At 42.9% G+C, this 17,931-nt stretch overlaps 2 long non-coding RNA genes across 2 annotated transcripts in view; one reads left to right on the forward strand and one right to left on the reverse strand.

Moving 5' to 3' along the window:
• The window catches only part of LOC109284228 (uncharacterized), an 88,692-nt gene that overhangs the window by 65,534 nt on the left and 5,227 nt on the right, over positions 1-17,931 (forward strand). The gene's annotated exons all lie outside the window — the stretch shown is intronic.
• LOC109284227 (uncharacterized) overlaps positions 1-17,931 on the reverse strand; it is a 60,379-nt gene that overhangs the window by 5,384 nt on the left and 37,064 nt on the right. The window contains exon 3 of the long non-coding RNA XR_002091605.2: positions 761-854. This is a non-coding gene — a long non-coding RNA (uncharacterized LOC109284227). The remainder of the gene's footprint in view (positions 1-760; positions 855-17,931) is intronic.

Genomic DNA, 17,931 nt, shown 5'->3' on the forward strand with positions numbered 1-17,931 from the left:
TGTTATTTATTAAGATCAAGTGTTACTTCTGAAGGAAATTGTTTTGGAGGTTTATTCCTGGTATACCAATTCCATTTATCTAAAAACTTACATGACTTTTGACCATAATGCGCATACATATAACCTGCTGGGGTTCCTTTTGGCAGGGTTGGGACATCCTTTGACCCAGAGCCCCCCATCCCTCAATTCACACAGGGCACTCACAGAGGGAAGAGGGTAAGGGACTTGATGTGCCAATCTTGAACCGAGGGCAGCGCACGAAGCAGCGTCCTAACAGTTATTTGGTCACATCAACCACCAGTTACCTGGACAGTTTCCATGGATGGGGAAAGGATAAACCTGTCCGCTGGGTCACGAGGTTCCAGCTGGGCCCCCTTGCTTTCAAGTCTGCCTTTCTAGACAGCCTTGGGGCAGCTAGACCCAACCTTAGTCTCAGACCTGGTCAGTGGCTTATATTCTTTTCTTTCACACAAGGGAACTTCTGTGCTGAGGCACGGGGTTCAAGCATATTTCTTTAGTCTCAGCCTTTGTCAGCAACACTGTGGAAAACACTCACACTATTCACCAGGTTTCTATATTCCTTAGTCTAGACGTTTCCTTTTACTCTTTTAATTGTAAACCGGTTTCATACAAACCCTTTAGAGTGTCTGAAAAGTTCGTATTTCAAAAGTTCAGATGGCGTAAGCTCAAACTGGTTTCCTGACACTCACGGGCAGTCCTCCATCGATAACCCCTTTAGAGATTTCAAAAGGTCTCTTACCTTCATTTGGCACCTGGGGTTTTGGAGGGGAACGGTCCGCAAGCCCATCGGTACTCTCAGCTGGGCGTTGCCATTCGTGTCACGGCACCAAGACCTGTGGAAGAAATAGGCTTTACTCTGTTGTTTGGTTTTGAAGTTGCCAGAGACTTTTTTATTATACAAGCAGCTGCAGGGGAGCACACCAAACAGACAGAGCTTCCTCTTATCAGTTCCTCATGCCCCCGCAACAGACAATTGAAGCAAGCTTTTTATGTGTTTCAATTCAGGTTGCATAACGCAAGATATAACAAGTTGAACCAGAAAGCTGCAAGAGGGCATAAACTGTGGTGTGACCTATTGACCTCATAGGTCTACTCAGCTCAACAAGGGAAAGGGGTGGGAGAAAGAGCAGATTGCAAAATAGGCGGCGCAAAAAACAATCATTAGCAAATAGTGCACTAACTCAAAGAAGTCAGCAGAAATTAAGGCCTGGGGTTTTCTTCTTCCACACTACCAAACCACATTAGAAATTATAGTACATCTTATGCTAGGTCATACTTTAAAGGTAATTAAAAGTGATAATTGTTTGACATTTTTTCATAGTCAGGCATGTAAAAGTAGTATAAATATGAAATAGTTTCTTAATCCAATAAGTGTCATTATTTTCTTGTAGACTAGAACTTGCCAGCCTCCTATATTTTACAGCTAAAGCCTTATAAAATTTCAGTGTGGAGCAGACTTCAGCAGAGTTAACAGTCCATGAAAAATAAAGTATAGCCTGGAAGAGTGATAAAAACTTTTCCGCACCCATAGCAGTGCCTCTATGTTATGATTTAAAATAGATGCTTCAAATAATCTTTTAGTGAAAATTGAGAAAACATATATACTTTCATAAATTCCTAAACCCAGACTTTCTAAAGGGTTAAGGTTCATTTGTGCCACTTCAGTGATAGAAAATGGCAGTAATCCATCCTCAAGTCTCAGAGTATTTCCTCATTATGGGTCAGAGAGACCACAACGAATTGGAGGTTCAGACAAAAAGAAATCTCATGAGGTTCATCAAGGACAAGTGCAAAGTCCTGCACTTAGGACAGAACAATCTCATGCACAGTACAGGCTGGGGGCTGACTGGCTGGGCAGCAGCTCAGAATAAAAGGACCTGGGGGTTACAGTGGACAATAAGCTTAATATAAGCCAACAGTGTGCCCTTGTTGCCAAGAAGGCTAACAGCATACTGGGCTGCATTGGTAGGTGCGTTGCCAGCACATCAAAGGAAGTGGTTCTTCCCCTCTATTCAGCATGGGTGAGGACACATCTGAAGTAATATGTTCAGTTTCAGGTCCTCCACTACAGAAAGGATGTGGACAAATTGGAGAGAGTCCAGCAGAGGGCAACACAAATGGTGCAGAGGCTGGGGCAAGTGACTTACGAGGAGTAACTGAGGGAACTGGGCTTATTTAGTCTGAAGAAGAAAAAACTGAGCGGGGGGGTAGATTTAATAGCAGCCTTCAACTACCTGAAGTGGGGTTCTAAAGAGGATATAGACTGTTCTCAGCGGTGGCAGATGGCAGAACAAGGAGAAATCATCTCAAGTTGCAGCAAGGGAATTTAAGGTTAGATATTAAGAAAAACGTTCTAACTAAGAGCATAGTAAAGCACTGGACCAGGTTACCCAGCGAGATTGTGGAATCTCCATCCTTGGAGGTTTTAAAAATTTGGTAAGACAAAACCTTGGCTGGGAAGTATATTTCAGGATGGTCCTGCTTCGAGCAGGGGGTTGGACCTTCTAAGGTCTCTTCCAACCTTAATTTTCTATGATTCTATATTCTAAGTGCTTACTAATGCTCCAGCCCATTCCTGTGCTCATACCTATTGCTTCCCAGTCTCACCTCCAGCAGTGGACACGTCAAAAAGAGACACAGCTATGCTTTATAATTGTCCTATGCCAGTGGCAGTTGGGAGCACCCAAGCAGATACTCTGAAATGCTTAAGTGGTGCACCTGCTTATTGCCTCAACCTTTTTTTGGTGCCAAGCAAGGCTCTGGCATTGTAGTAGCCCTTTGTGCCTCTGCCCTACCTTTTCCCCTTTGAAATTGACTGTACCAGTGGGCCTTTCTTGTCTTTAACTTTTCCTACCTCTATTCAAGTACTAAATCTGTCATTCAGATTACCATGCTCTTTCTCTTACCATTGTCAGTTATAACATCTATTTAAGCTAATGGAAGTTGCATATGTAAATAGTTGGAAAAATCTCCCTTTCTTTTTGTCTCTTAGGACTGGGAGTCTGATACCAGACTATTAAAAATGAAAATGTTGGGTAGTGAGTTAGGAAAATCTAACAATACTTTTCTGTGAAAGCTTTAGTACAAACATTGATCACTTGCACCTTTGCTACTTTTTTTCTTGCTCCTTGAAAATACAAAATAGTGGAGAATGCAGGAAATGAATGAAGAAGGTTTGTCACCAATTCTGCAAAGAGAGTTACCCAAGGAAAAGGGTCAGTTCATATGGAACTCATCACATGGATGAGGCAGCTGATTGTATGTTTTGCAAACATTATAAACTAGGTCCTCACCCAGTGTAATTTGGCATAGCTCCAATGAGAGGAGAACTGTCAATGTACATCAACTGAAGCGCTGGCTCTATACAATTAATTACTTTTCTAACTATTCTGGTAGAGTGTATTGTTATACATCAGGATGCACTCTAAAATAGATTGTTCTGCTAGAAAAAAATCAGAAGTTCTGTAATTACCTCTTGTAGAAATTGCAAGCAGCAGCTTTTCAGTGTATTTGTTTTCTTTCAGTCTAAAGTAGAAGACACAAATATGAAGGCAAAAGCATTTATTTCTACTCTACTATGGAGCACATCATGGTAGGGGATCTTATAGAGCCCTATCCAGACCTTGGTTAGGTCTAAATGCCATATTAATAAAGCTTTAATCCAAATATCTGATGCTGCAACAAGTTCAAAATCTGGTTATCAAGAGAAGCAAGACAGAAACAAACAGCAGGAAAAGAAGCAAAAAAGGACAGGTTGACAGTGATTTGAACATTTAAAAAATTCTTCTATTCAAAACCATACTAGCAGTTTGTCTTTATTGCTATTCTTATAATATATAATTCTGCTCCAAACGACTCACTGAAAATTGGAGAAATATAATTATCATCACAATTACACCAGAAAACAAGTGTTACATTCTGAGACCCTTTCTTGTAACACACAGCAATCCATGACCTCAATCCAGCAAGCGACTTCAGGCAGACCCTCTGCTGCAATCATGTAAAGGTCTATTGCTATCCATGACACGTTCATAGTCATTGTAGTATTCCTGGGCCTAAATTATGAGAAATGTGGGGTCAACTTTTCACATTTTTTATCCCAAGCTTTATCCCAACCAGACAATTGCAAACAGGTTGACATGAGTTAGATAATGGGTGACATTCTGCTCCAGCTGTGGTCCCTTTGCCACTGTGTAAAAGAGGCTGGTTGGTAAACTTAGCTTTGACCAGGAATCTGTGTAAGTTATCTAGATTCTTGGGCATGTCTTGTTTATGTCAGGAGCCGTTCCATCTACCTCCATCAGGAGGAAGCAAAATTTCCACGGTTCCCTCCTCTGTCATGCAAACACCATACGCTCTTAGAATGTTTCTTGTCTATACTACACTTTTAAAACACATTGGCTAATAACTACTGGCTGGAGCACAGTAACATTATACCTTGCCATACTAATCCGTTGTAGTTGTTCTTTGTCTGTCTGTCTCCTTAATCAGAAATAACTGTTATCTAGCCCAGTGGAGGCTGACCTTTCTGGCAGCATGCCACAAAATAGCCTCTCACATTCCCTGAATGTCACTTCAGATCCCTTCCTCTTCCCCAGAATCAACGGTTCTGCTTTGCTTCCTACCCTGTGCCCCGTCTCCAATCTGCTGCTCTGTTTTCCTCACCCTGCCCTATCTGCCACTATGCCGTCTTTCTCTTCCCTGACCTATCATGTACCACACACAGAGGCTACCCATGCCACCTATCCTGCCCACATGTAGCAGATTATCCACCCCTGTCTAGTCTGCAAAAAGAACAAAAGTCCAGTAAGGGAAATAGAATGTTTGGCTGAAAATAATCCACGTCTCACTTCTTTGTCAATTTAAGTTCTCACCTATATAGTGCCTTTATCTTTATTTAGTCAGAACGTGTGTTACATTAACAAGAGATAGAGTGTACCTTTTTCTATCTTAAAATACTCAGCAAAATCCTGAAACATTCCTTTGATGATGCTAAGTAACAGGTAGCAGTGTAGCAAAGTTTCACTCAATTCTGTGCTCTATTCACAATTTTTTGACTTTGAGATCTCCTTTTCATTTACAGCAATCTCTAGGGAAACACAGAAAACAACAAACTGCCATCACTCTAACCACATTGGACTTTGCTTCCAAAATGTCATCTTTTTTCATGCTGCTGGGCAAAATTGTATGAGAAATGACATGGAAAGGTCATAAAACTGTCACTTTTATAGTAAAATGAAATAGCCTCTAGTTTGTAGGGTGTCTTCTCAATTTTCTGAACTTAATGTCAGAGGGTATGTGGCATACAAATGGTGTTTCGCAGTTCAGTCCATTTTGTTGCATCTAAGAAATGAAAATGGAATTTAGCACCTTCTGAGTCTTTTCTTTATAAAAAAAATTAGAAAAATATCTGACTATAGAAAGAATTATTTATTGGATTTAACATGCTATTTATATGTAAGTACTTCTTCCTGTTGCAAAGATTACTTTTATATTCTCATTTTTCTCCAGTCTTGCTGGTAAATTATAGCATTTGAAGCACTCATATGAATGATAAGGTCTATTTGGCGATACAATGAGAAATGTCAAATAGACCAAAATCTGCAGCTAAAATTGAAGACAATTGCCGAATCTAGAGCAGGTGCATAAATATATTTATACTTGCTAAGCAAACACAATGGTTCAGTTAACAGAAAAGTATGATTTAGCATATGTTGTGCCTTTATTTATATACTAATTATATCTTACAATGAATACCTTTAAACAATGATTGTTTCCATTTATTTTTTATGGTCCTTCTATGTTAATTAGGTTTGGCAGCATTTTCTCCATACTTGATCTCAGTGGGAAAGGATAGCCCAGTAGTTTGGACACTGAAATCTCAGGAGGAAAGCACTTTGAAATTCCTACAGGAAGCTTATCTGTATACCTGTACAACTAAAGACCTATGAGTAGAACTGAATTGGCATCTTAAATTGAAGATAATTGCTAAACTTAGAGCAGTTGCATGAATATACTAGTATATGAAAGTCTGATCAATAGCAAATGTGTATTTAGAGGTGCATAGCACCACATGCAGTCCAGGAACAGAGGTGCTTCACTCATTTATGAACTAGAAGAAGTCAAAGATCAGAGTAGCAAGTATTGTTTACTGACCTGAAGTAATATTCATAGGACTTGTGTCCTGGTGGGATTCATCCCATGACCTGGTGGGATTCATCCCATGACCCTGGTGGGATTCATCCCATGACCCTGGTGGGATTCATCCCATGACTGGGCGGTACATATTGAGGGCTATAGATTGTATAGAAAGGACAGGTCGGGGAAGAAAGGGGGGGAGGGTTGCACTTTATGTCAGTGAGCAATATACATCAACCCTCATCAAGACAGAATCCGAGGCTGAGGAAGTAGAAGGATTGTGGGTTAGGCTACATGGGGGGCAAGGAGAAAGGGATTTGGTGGTAGGGGTCTGTTACAGACCCCCACACCAAGGGGAAGAAATAGATGCGGGGCTCCTGAGGCAACTCTCGGAGACCATAAAAGCTAAAGAGGCGGTAGTCATGGGGGACATAAACTACCCGGACATCTGCTGGGAGACGCAGACAGCAAGGTCCCATCGCTCACGCAGGTTTCTAACTTGTGTACAGGACCTCCACCTGACACAGGAGGTGTATGGTCCCACTAGGGGGAATGCCATACTGGATCTGGTATTGGCAACGGGAGATGACATGATAGGGGACCTCCAGATCGGTAGCTATCTGGGAGACAGTGATCACCTTATAATAGAATTCAACATAAGACGGTGAGTGGGTAAGGTAACTAGTAGGGTAAAAGTGCTAGACTTTAGGAAAGCTGATCTCATTGCACTCAGGCGATTAGTCAAGGAAGCACTGCAGAGTAGGAGTTTTGATGGGATGGGTGCCCAAGAAGGGTGGCTGTGCCTAAAGGAAACGATCCTTTGGGCACAAAGCAAGACGATCCCCGAGTGAGGCAAAAGAGGGAAAGGGGCCAGGAGGCTTCCATGGCTGACCAGAGAAATCCAGGGCAGCCTAAGGGCCAAAAGGGGAGCACATAAAAAGTGGAAACAGGGTGAGATCACTAAAGATGAATATACCTCCTCTGCTCGTGCTTGTAGGGAGGCAGTTAGGCGGGCCAAAGCTACCATGGAGCTGAGGATGGCAACCCAAGTAAAGGACAACAAGAAATTGTTTTTTAGATATATAGGGAGTAAAAGGAAGGCCCAGGGAGGAATAGGACCCCTGCTAAATGGGCAGAAGCAATTGGTGACAGATAGGGGGGACAAGGCTGAACTCCTCAACGAGTTCTTTGCCTCAGTGTTCCTAAGCAAGGGGCACGACAAGTCTCTCACTGGGGTTGTAGAGAGGCAGCAGCAAGGCGCCAGACTTCCATGCGTAGATCCTGAGGTGGTGCAGAGTCACTTGGAAGAACTGGATGCCTTTAAGTCGGCAGGCCCGGATGGGCTCCATCCGAGGGTGCTGAAGGCACTGGCCGACGTCATTGCAGAGCCACTGGCGGGAATATTCGAATGCTCGTGGCGCACGGGCCAAGTCCCGGAGGACTGGAAAAGGGCTAACGTGGTCCCCATTTTCAAAAAGGGGAGGAAGGAGGACCCGGGCAACTATAGGCCGGTCAGTCTCACCTCCATCCTTGGTAAAGTATTTGAAAAAATTATCAAGGTTCACATTTGTGAGAGCCCGGCAGGACAAATTATGCTGAGGGGCAACCAGCATGGGTTTGTGGCGGGCAGATCGTGCCTGACCAACCTAGTCTCTTTCTATGACCAGGTTACGAAACGCCTGGACACAGGAGGAGGGGTGGATGTCGTATACTTGGACTTCAGGAAGGCCTTCGATACGGTATCCCACCCCATACTGGTGAACAAATTAAGAGGCTGTGATGTGGATGACTGCACAGTCCGGTGGGTGGCGAATTGGCTAGAGGGTCGCACCCAAAGAGTCATGGTGGATGGGTCGGTTTCGACCTGGAAGGGTGTGGGCAGTGGGGTCCCGCAGGGTTCAGTCTTTGGACTGATACTCTTTAATGTCTTCATCAGCGACTTGGACGTGGGAGTGAAATGTACTCTGTCCAAGTTTGCAGATGACACAAAGGTATGGGGAGAAGTGGACACGCCGGAGGGCAGGGAACAGCTGCAGGCAGACCTGGATAGGCTGGACAAGTGGGCAGAAAACAACAGGATGCAGTTCAACAAGGAGAAATGCAAAGTGCTGCACCTAGGGAGGAAAAATGTCCAGCACACCTACAGCCTAGGGAATGACCTGCTGGGTGGCACAGAGGTGGAAAGGGATCTTGGAGTCCTAGTGGACTCCAAGTTGAACATGAGCCGGCAGTGTGACGAAGCCATCAGAAAAGCCAATGGCACTTTATCGTGCATCAGCAGATGCATGACAAATAGGTCCAGGGAGGTGATACTTCCCCTCTATAGGGCGTTGGTCAGACCGCAGTTGGAGTACTGCGTGCAATTCTGGGCGCCACACTTCAAGAAGGATGCGGATAACCTGGAGAGGGTACAGCGAAGGGCAACTCGTATGGTCAAGGGCCTGTAGACCAAGCCCTACAAGGAGAGACTAGAGAAACTGGACCTTTTCAGCCTCCGCAAGAGAAGGTTGAGAGGCGACCTTGTGGCTGCCTATAAGTTCATCACAGGGGCACAGAAGGGAATTGGTGAGGATTTATTCACCAAGGCGCCCCCGGGGGTTACAAGAAACAATGGCCACAAGCTAGCAGAGAGCAGATTTAGACTGGACATTAGGAAGAACTTCTTCACAGTTCGAGTGGCCAAGGTCTGGAACGGGCTCCCAAGGGAGGTGGTGCTCTCCCCTACCCTGGGGGTCTTCAAGAGGAGGTTAGACAAATATCTAGCTGGGGTCATCTAGACCCAGCACTCTTTCCTGCTTATGCAGGGGGTCGGACTTGATGATCTATTGAGGTCCCTTCCAACCCTAACATCTATGAATCTATGAACCTATGACTTCTGAGCCACTAAGCTGAGTCTCTTCAAATTTCAGGGAACTTCATCCATAAATGTATCATGCACAGTTATAAAACTAGGTAAACTGCCTGCCTTCACTACTCCTATTGTGAGGCTTCTCTTATGTTTAGAAACTATTTCCCAAATCTTCAGTATAAATTTACGTATATCCAGTTTTATACACATCTGTTTGTAAATCATAGTTTTCATATTACTAAAATAGCTGTTTACTCTCCTGGTATTTACCTAATAAGCAATCCCACTCCTTTTTCCTTGTTATTTACTTAGGTAATGAACCTTTACATGTGTTTGTTTAATTTCTTTTGTAAAATCTGCCTCAACTTGACTTTTGGCAAATCTTAATATATATTTATCCATTCTGGACTCCAAAACAGTTTTCTTTGCTAATTAACCTTTTTCTCTGTTCCTTTTAGATTCTCTACTTTTCTTAAGAGTTGGTTATTCATATTCTGAATGTACTTAGTATGTGTGTTCTACATTTTGTTGCTATTCTACATTTTTGTTCTCTCTATATTTTTCAATTTTATAGCCTTCACCAGAAGTTCTACTTCATTTATTTTATAGCTTAAGTCTCTTTCATGAATGTATAAATATCTCAGTCATTACTTATCTCACCCAATTTTTAAGTGTTATTAGGAATTGTCCTTTCACTAACTGTATTGCATGCTTGATTGCTGCTCTCATTACTGTTATCATTTTGTACCCTGATATTAGCTAAAAAGGATGACCTCCAAGGGGCACCTGTTTCAGGTTATTCAGGGCCAAAGCCTCAGGTAGCCATCTGACCTGAGACAGAATTCAAGTGATAACTGTCATGAATCCCCTTTTGGAGTCCTGACTGCAAGGTTGTTCTCATTTTGTACCTTCATATTGGCTACTAATAAGTGGTACTGGAAGCTATTTTATTCTACATTCTTGAACAGTTTGTTTAGGAAAAAAGTGGGTTAGACAGTAGGTATCTGTGATATATTACTTTTAGATTGACCAGGCTATCACATATTTTAGGGTTAGTAGATTATTCTGATCAGAGACTGGTGTCTTGGATCCTGCTGGCAAGAATCTCTGACTCCTCTTTAACTATCCAGGTAAAGTGGGAAATGGTCACTGATGGAGACTCTGCATCCTCTTAGTACTGTCAAACTTCTTATGTAAATAAGGAATATTCCTGCATTCAGACTATCTTCCATGTGAATAATATCACAAAAAAGAGATAAGAATATTGATGTGCCCATAAAAATATTTGTCCTGTCATTTCTGCTTTCTTCCCTCTTATTTGAGAAAAGTAACTTCTGGAATCTGGCAGGCTAGGGTACAATCGTGACTTCAATGACAAAATTCCCATAGACTCCAGAAGGGCCAGGATTTCACCTAGGGAATTTTTGGAAGAGGTGGTTGGACAGGGCAGATGGGGTGTTGTCTTGCAATGTGTCTTTTTCTCACTTTTCTTCCTGGAAGAAGATCATGATCATGTTTTCATCATGTTAGGGGCCTGATCCCTTTTTTTTTTTTGTCAGAGCTTGAGCCTGCCCACAGCTAGGAGGCAAGCTGCTGGTGGGCTGAGTGGCCCCCGAGTGGTCCTTCCCTCTGTGGTGGCAGCACACCCAGGGGCCACCCAGGTGGGCTGTCAGTGGGCTGAGTGCTGCCCCAAGTATCTGCTGAAGGCAGAAGTGGCAAGGGACACAATCCATTTTTCTGGTGGAGACTGCCAACCTCTCCTGCACCCGGGGGGCTGAGCAGACCCTGAGCTGTGGGGGCCCGGTCCTTCCCTCTGCAGCAGCAATACCCCCTGGGGCTGCCCAAGTGGGCTGCTAGCAGGCTGGTGCTGCCCCAGCTCAAAGGCAGCACCTGGCGTGATCCAACTCTTCCCCAACCCCAAGCTAGAGCAGCACCCAGCCTGCTAGTAACCCATCTGTGCAGTTCTGGGGGATGCTGCCAGTGTGGAGAGAGGGACTGGGGCCCCCAGGAAGCTCAAGGGCCACTCAGCCTGCTGTCCGCTCACTCCTGGCCGCAGGAGAGGCAAGCAGGCTCCTTCCAAAAAAAAAAAAAGGGGGTCAGGCACCTCACTGCTTCTGCCTTCAGCAGGCACCTGTAAAATAATGTAAAACATGCAAAAGTCTTGCACATGTACACTGTGATGCCAATAAGCCACACAAAGTGACATTTTCATCATGTTTACATGTTAATGGCATCACGTGTACAAGTGTCCTAGATCTGTAGTGAAAGCTAACAGGTAGAGCTTCCAGAAATGTAAATAGACAATTAAGTTTTAAAAACAGAAAACAAAGTACATATAATAGCATTAAAATACTCTATGCCAACAACCATAATTAAACTTAAGCTGCATTTCTGATACAAGTTTTTCAGCATATAGCCAATGCACATATAGACTTCCTCCAGTATGCTAGTTTTTGCTCCCCATAAGCATTTTTCTATTTTCAATCTATTATATTTTTTCTAATCCTAAATTACAGTTTACATTTCCTGATGTATTCTTCAAAAACCATTGTGTTAATGAAAGAATTCCAACGAGGATTAGATCACTTGTGCTGAAGTTGACTGGTCATATTTTAACTGGAACGCTGCCTTAATTATTATGTTGCTCACTGTGTACCCATTTGAATTTAATTTATGTCAGAAATTTCCCTGAAGCAGCATTTACATTAGAATGCTCTCTCTAAAACAGGTTAATTGCTACTCTTTTTAATTAGTTTCTACTATGCTTCAGAAGAACTGTCAAAATATACTTTAATATATTTGACAGTAATATTAGGAAATGCAGGATATGGGCCACTAAGACTTATAATATAAGTTTTATTTCTTTCCAGAGAAATAATTTTTCCTCCTCATTTTTGTCTTAGAAAAATATAAAAAATATAGTACATCATATATGCCTTTTGAAAAGGTGCATATACTATGGAATATATTATGAAAAATGGAAAATAATTAGAAGAATAATTTTCCAGATGGAAAATGGAAGTACATAAAGAATAAGAAATCAGTACATTTAAAATAAGCAGTTACTGGAATTAATTAGAGTAGAAAAAGGGCACTCCTCCAACAACTCTTGCCAAATAAGTTATAAATGAAATAAATTGCACAAATGGTATAAAATGATCCATGAATCCTCTGAAAACATATAGGCTCCTTCTCCATTTGCAGGTAAAGGCACAACTGAAATTAATGCACAATCCACAGAATGACAGGAGGCACACATGACAGAAGGTGTGATTGTGATTACATTAGATCAGGGATCGACAACCGCCAGCACACGTGCCAGAGTACAGCACGTGAGGGCATTTTGCTCAGCATGCCAGGGTGGGTTCAGGCTCTGGGCAGCTGCTGCCAGTCACAGAGCCCGAGATGCTCCCAGCAGACAGCTGGGAGGCTGCTAGCCCTGCTGGGAGCAGCCCGAGCTCCACGGTTGGCAGCAGCTACCCAGAGCCTGAGCCAGCCTCTTCTCAGCGTGGGGCTCATGGAGAGCTGCACTATGGGTAGGAGAAGGTGGGTTCAGCTGTGAGGGCTGGGTGGGTGGCAGCAGCATTCGAAAAGTGGCCACAGGGGAGTAAGGAAAATTTTAGGGTGGCCATAGCCCCCTAAACCATGTTAGTGCTGCCCCTGTGCACCAGGCTCCAGAATCCCAGTCATGCTTTGTGCCAGTGGCAGCTGTGCGCACCCCTTGGGTAGATAGCTGGGGAGAGGTATGAGGCAGCACAACCCCAGGCCCCTGCCCCACCATCCACTCCATAGCCCTGGCACCAGTTCTGCACTGCTGGTGACTGTAACATGCACTGCAGGGTGCAGGGCTGGGACAATGCACACATGCAGGCCTCTGGGTGGACTGCAGTGGAGGAGCCAGGGTGCTCTGCCCCAGCCCCTCCCCAGCCCTGCACCCCAAGGCATGTCAGCACAGAGCTGGTTCTGGGGCTACAGAGCACCAGCACCAGCTCCATGCCTACAGCAACTGTATCTAAGCCTCAGAGTGGCTAGTAGGGGAGGGACCTGGGGTTGCATTGCCTCATGCCTCTCCCCTGCCATCCACCCAAGGGGTACGTGCAACCGCCACTGGCACAAAGCCTGGCTAGGGTTCTGGATCCCGGTGCACAGGGGCAGCAGTAAGGCAGCTTGGGGGGCCTATGGCCCCCTCAAAATTCACCTTAGCCTCCCCTGTAGCCACCCCTCTGGTGCTGACCAGGCTGCAGCAGCCTGCCCCACTCCAAGCCTAGCCCCACCCCCATCACAACATACTTAACTAAAAAATAATATGCAACAAGAAAGGTAGTATATGAAGTTTTATTTACTGTCATGAGGTTTCAAACTTTTACAAAAACTTGGTATTTTCTGTTAAAAAAAAAAAGCATTTATGATTATTAACTATATTAATATGCAGTGTGTCCTGCCATGTACCCCTGCCCTGGTTTTGTTTTTCTGGCATGCCGACACTTGGCACCTTACAAGGTAGACATTGCAGTTTTTTTCAGCACTGTCCAAAAATGTTGCCTACCCCTGAATTAGATCCAATTGCAGCTTATTACCAGTGTAGGGGGAGACCAATCCTGGACTCCCCCTGTATCAGCAAGAAGTAAGGTCCCCACAGCTGGGAGTCCCTTTTGCTGAAGTGCCTCCCAGCTCCAGGGGCCATGTGCTGCTTGGACAGAAAATCCCCACTCTTGCCTGTGCTGTGCTGCCAAGGTGTGGAACTCTCAGTCCTAGTTGCATGTGTGAGCCCACGGGCTTCCCTGAGCTGTGGGGATTATGCCAGCCATAATCCCCAGGGTTCAGGGGTTTAATAATGGGTATAGTGCACCCCTATGGCTGGGAGCCCTGTCAGTTGATGCAGCTCCCAAAGGCAGGGTAGACCCTGCTACACTTGCAAATTAAAGCTCAATATCAACCATCTATAAAGTTAGTACATGTTTCCAAGGTCTAACTTTATAGGTGGTTGGACCTTTTATCATGTGATAGCTACTTTGCACGTATAGCTGGTCTGCAGGTAACTGAGCAATAAACCAGTTAACTGCACAATAACTGTAAAGTGTAGAGGGAGCTGCACACAATGCTTATGTAACTAAAGGTATTAATGTGGCCAAACGTTTGTGGGAGCTTGTGATTATATTGCTATATGCAGGTTATTTAAATAAATTATTGTAGATTGCCAGGCTCTTGAAACTTGAATCCGGCTTTACATGAGTCTTGTTCTTTTTGTTTTAGTTTCCATGTTCCTTTGCCCTTTTGATGCACATTTCTCTTCTGAGATATGACAACTCATTCAAGTACCTCCCTTCTCCTAAGCAAATACTTCCATTAGTTGGACAAACAAGTTATGAAGTCTACTTTATAACTTGATTGTTCTAGCAATTTTTTTTTTTATGGAAAGCACCTTTTTCCTCAAGAGTGTTTTGTACAAGCTCAATTGACATGGGTCTGAGCAGATCCAGTCCTTAGGTTCTGCTTCTCCAAATCCAAATACTTGTTGTTCGAATATTACATGGCTCATAGGGTAAAAACAAATATCACCATATGAAACCAATCAAGCTATGATGGGATGCATCCCACCACAGCAGATCTGCTTTATTGGGTGAAACGTACACTACCCACTGTTCCACATCTGAAAGGGGCCTGATTGTGGAACAATAAATGATGTATTCCCCTTACCCAGTGATTCCTCACGTCCTTCACTAACCCATGCCTCCTTCTGGGACCCAGTCCTGCACTGACCTGTGCCTCGTGTGGACACAGGAGTTAGCACAGGTCCTGGCATGGAGGTATGGGATACTAGGGATTTTCCAGGTCCCATAGTATTGCATGCTTCCTTGCCAGGACCCATGATGACCCACACCTTTGCTTGAAGCACAGGTCAGTACAGCTTCCCAGTGTGGAGGTGCGGGCACTAGGAATTCCTTATACCTTCATGGGTCAGCATAGGCCCCAGCATAGAGGCACAGGGCACTAGGTATTTCCTGGTCCCCATGCCACCCCATACGTCCATGCTGGGATCTTCACTGACCATGCCTCCGCTTGAAACACAGGACTATACAAATCCAAGCACAGAGGCAGAGGGTACCAGGGATTCCACAGGTCCTATGTTGAGACCCCTCATGCAGATTTCCCTCACTTATGGAGATGCTCCCCTAGAGATCCCAGGGCAGGTCTCTAAGTCAGGTTTGAGGGGTCTATTCCCACTTGCAGTGCACAATTTTAGGCCCCTCAAGTCCCCAGAGTGCCTCCCTAGTGATGCTGGAGAGTGCAAGCAGCTCCCAGCTGCCCACACTCTCCCATCACAGAGAAAATAAGTATCTACCACAATAATATGGCACTATTAATTTTATCATTAGCTTCTGTCATGCTACTGATGTGGTGCAACAAGGGGTAGAGATGTTAAAAATTGCTCACTGTTTGTGCCGCCATCATTTTTCTTTATGAAGGTACAAATGCCACATCAGGCAACATCTCTTTTCTACCCTTAGGACGCTTAAACTACTTCTTTGCTATCTGTATTGCAGTTTAGCTCTATTCTTCATATGTTCCCTAGAGTTTAAAATGAAAAGGGACATTACTTCATCTAATCTGAACACCTATATATTACAAGGCACTGTTCTACCCACATATTCTATATTAAGCCCTAAAGGTTTTATTCATTATAGTCTAGTTAGAAATCTAAACTTTTTGTAATAAGTGTTTTCCAGCATTGCTAAGAACTTGCCAATTATTTTGTGTGCAACAAAAATTGTTTTATATTACTGTAAAAAAACAAACAAACCTCCAGTTATTGCATGTGGCAAGCAACAAACCTGTTATGTTAAACGTAGGCTGCAAATCTGTCAACAGCCTTATATCTTGCACCAGCCCTTTCCTCTGGGATTTAAACAAGCACAATAACAAGGAACACAATGTTAAATTACAGAGGTCAGCAAACCAGCCAGAGGTTGATCTCTAAGGTCTTGCATGGCATGTATTTAAAGATATTTTAGTGACCTATGATCACATTTGCCTTAACAAAGTACTATATAATACAAAGTTTTGTCATACATCCCATTTAAATTAGGTTTTTAAACCCATGTGTTCATATTCTGAATATCAGTTCATTAGTAAATTAGTTACTTAAATGAAAGTAATTTTTTTTTTACTTCATACCACTCCACCATACCAGGCATCTTTTTGAAAAGGAGGAAAGAATTCTTGTTTCATGACTTTAGACAATTCAGGCCACACAGAGAAACTATGTTTATCCTTTGAATTACTTCAGCATAACAATAAGAAGCTAGCTGAAACATCTGGGGACCTTTCAGCAATTTATTAAATTATCCTTCCACAGCAATTCATTCCTCTCTTATTGACCAACTAAGTTGCTCAAGTTGTATGCCTGTTCTTAAAAAAACAAACCATGTGCTTGTGTGTGCACATGCGTTTATGTGAAATAGAAGAAAGATGGTCACCGTTCAAAGAAGTTTCAGCCTCAGTCAGTTTCAACCCAATGAGCCTGATCCAGTTCTTATTTGTACCTAGTTTAAATTTGTGATTTTGTTAATGTAGTGCTGTTGCTCCTGATTTACATTGCTGTAAGTGAAAAGAATCTGGCTTTTGTCATTTATAATTTTCTTTCTTGCCTAATCTTACATTTTTACTGTGAAGAGGAAGCATGCTCTACCTGCCTAAAACCTACATCATCCCTTTACACAATGTGGAATTATGAGGGACTGGAGATTAAATTGTCTACTCTGTCCAGGGCCAGAGAATGTTTTCTTTTTCTCTTTCCTCCCTACTGACTGCAATTCCGTAATAGGAAAAGCAGCTGTAGCTCCACTGCACTGGTTCCATGGGAGTTTGGAGCCATTGGATCTGCAAAATATATATTCTCAGTTCTTCCCCTGACCTACCCCAATTCAAACCTTTGTGGCATCATTCTGTATTGACTTATGTGGAGCTAACATGGACATTCTTTTCACAGGGCATGTGAGCACTCAGACACAATTGATATGGCTCATTCTTCCATTACGGAGGGACTTATAATTTTGATATTTAAAGTATGTAACCCTGGTCTTTTGAAATCTGTTACTGTATGGTGACACTAAGTTTTTAAATACTACTAATAATAATAATAATTATTAAATAATACTAATAATAATAGTAGTAATAATAATAATAATAATAAGGATTCAGGGTAACAAAATTCCTTGTAAGATCAGAGGAGTGTCATGGAACTAGGTTTGTAGAAACCATATGGATGCTCCCATTACTGTATGTTATTTCTGATGGGATTGGAACGTAAAAAAGAGAGAGAGAGAGAACACGGGCTTTCTCTTTCAGTGGGAAGTAACCATGGGATTATCTCATCATCAAATATAGAAATAGGTCAGTGACATACTTCAAATACAGGTCTAATATTTGAAGTTTTATTCATAGGGTGTTATAATGCCCATTTAGGGTTTTATAGACTTTATTTCAATTCTAGGATTTAATTATGCTGTTGCCTGATATTGTACAGTAAAATGTGTATTATATATTTCAAATGCACTTTTCTTATGACACTCACGGGCCTTTGGGCATTGGCGTCTAAAATGAATGGTTGTTTTATTTGTTTTTTAAGGTTAGAAAACATTCGGAGGTGGGGGGGAGGGAGATCCCTCCATTTTTATTGTTGTTGTTTTAAAAAAGTGAGAGTACTTTTGTCCCTATAATTAGCTAAAGGAAACTTAGGAGTCCTCTGTAACTAGGTATGAGGGCTGCAAATAGAATATTTCTGGATCATTTCCTTCAGTGCAAGTTATAAACAGAGATTAAAGTAATGAGCACCATGAAGGAGCAAAAGTTCTCTTCTATTTCTCCATGGCTTGGGTTACAGCACTGAGTCATATAAACATTCACTCCACAGCCAAAAATTA

This window comes from Alligator mississippiensis, chromosome 7 (assembly GCF_030867095.1).
Source record: "Alligator mississippiensis isolate rAllMis1 chromosome 7, rAllMis1, whole genome shotgun sequence".
NCBI lineage: Eukaryota > Metazoa > Chordata > Crocodylia > Alligatoridae > Alligator > Alligator mississippiensis.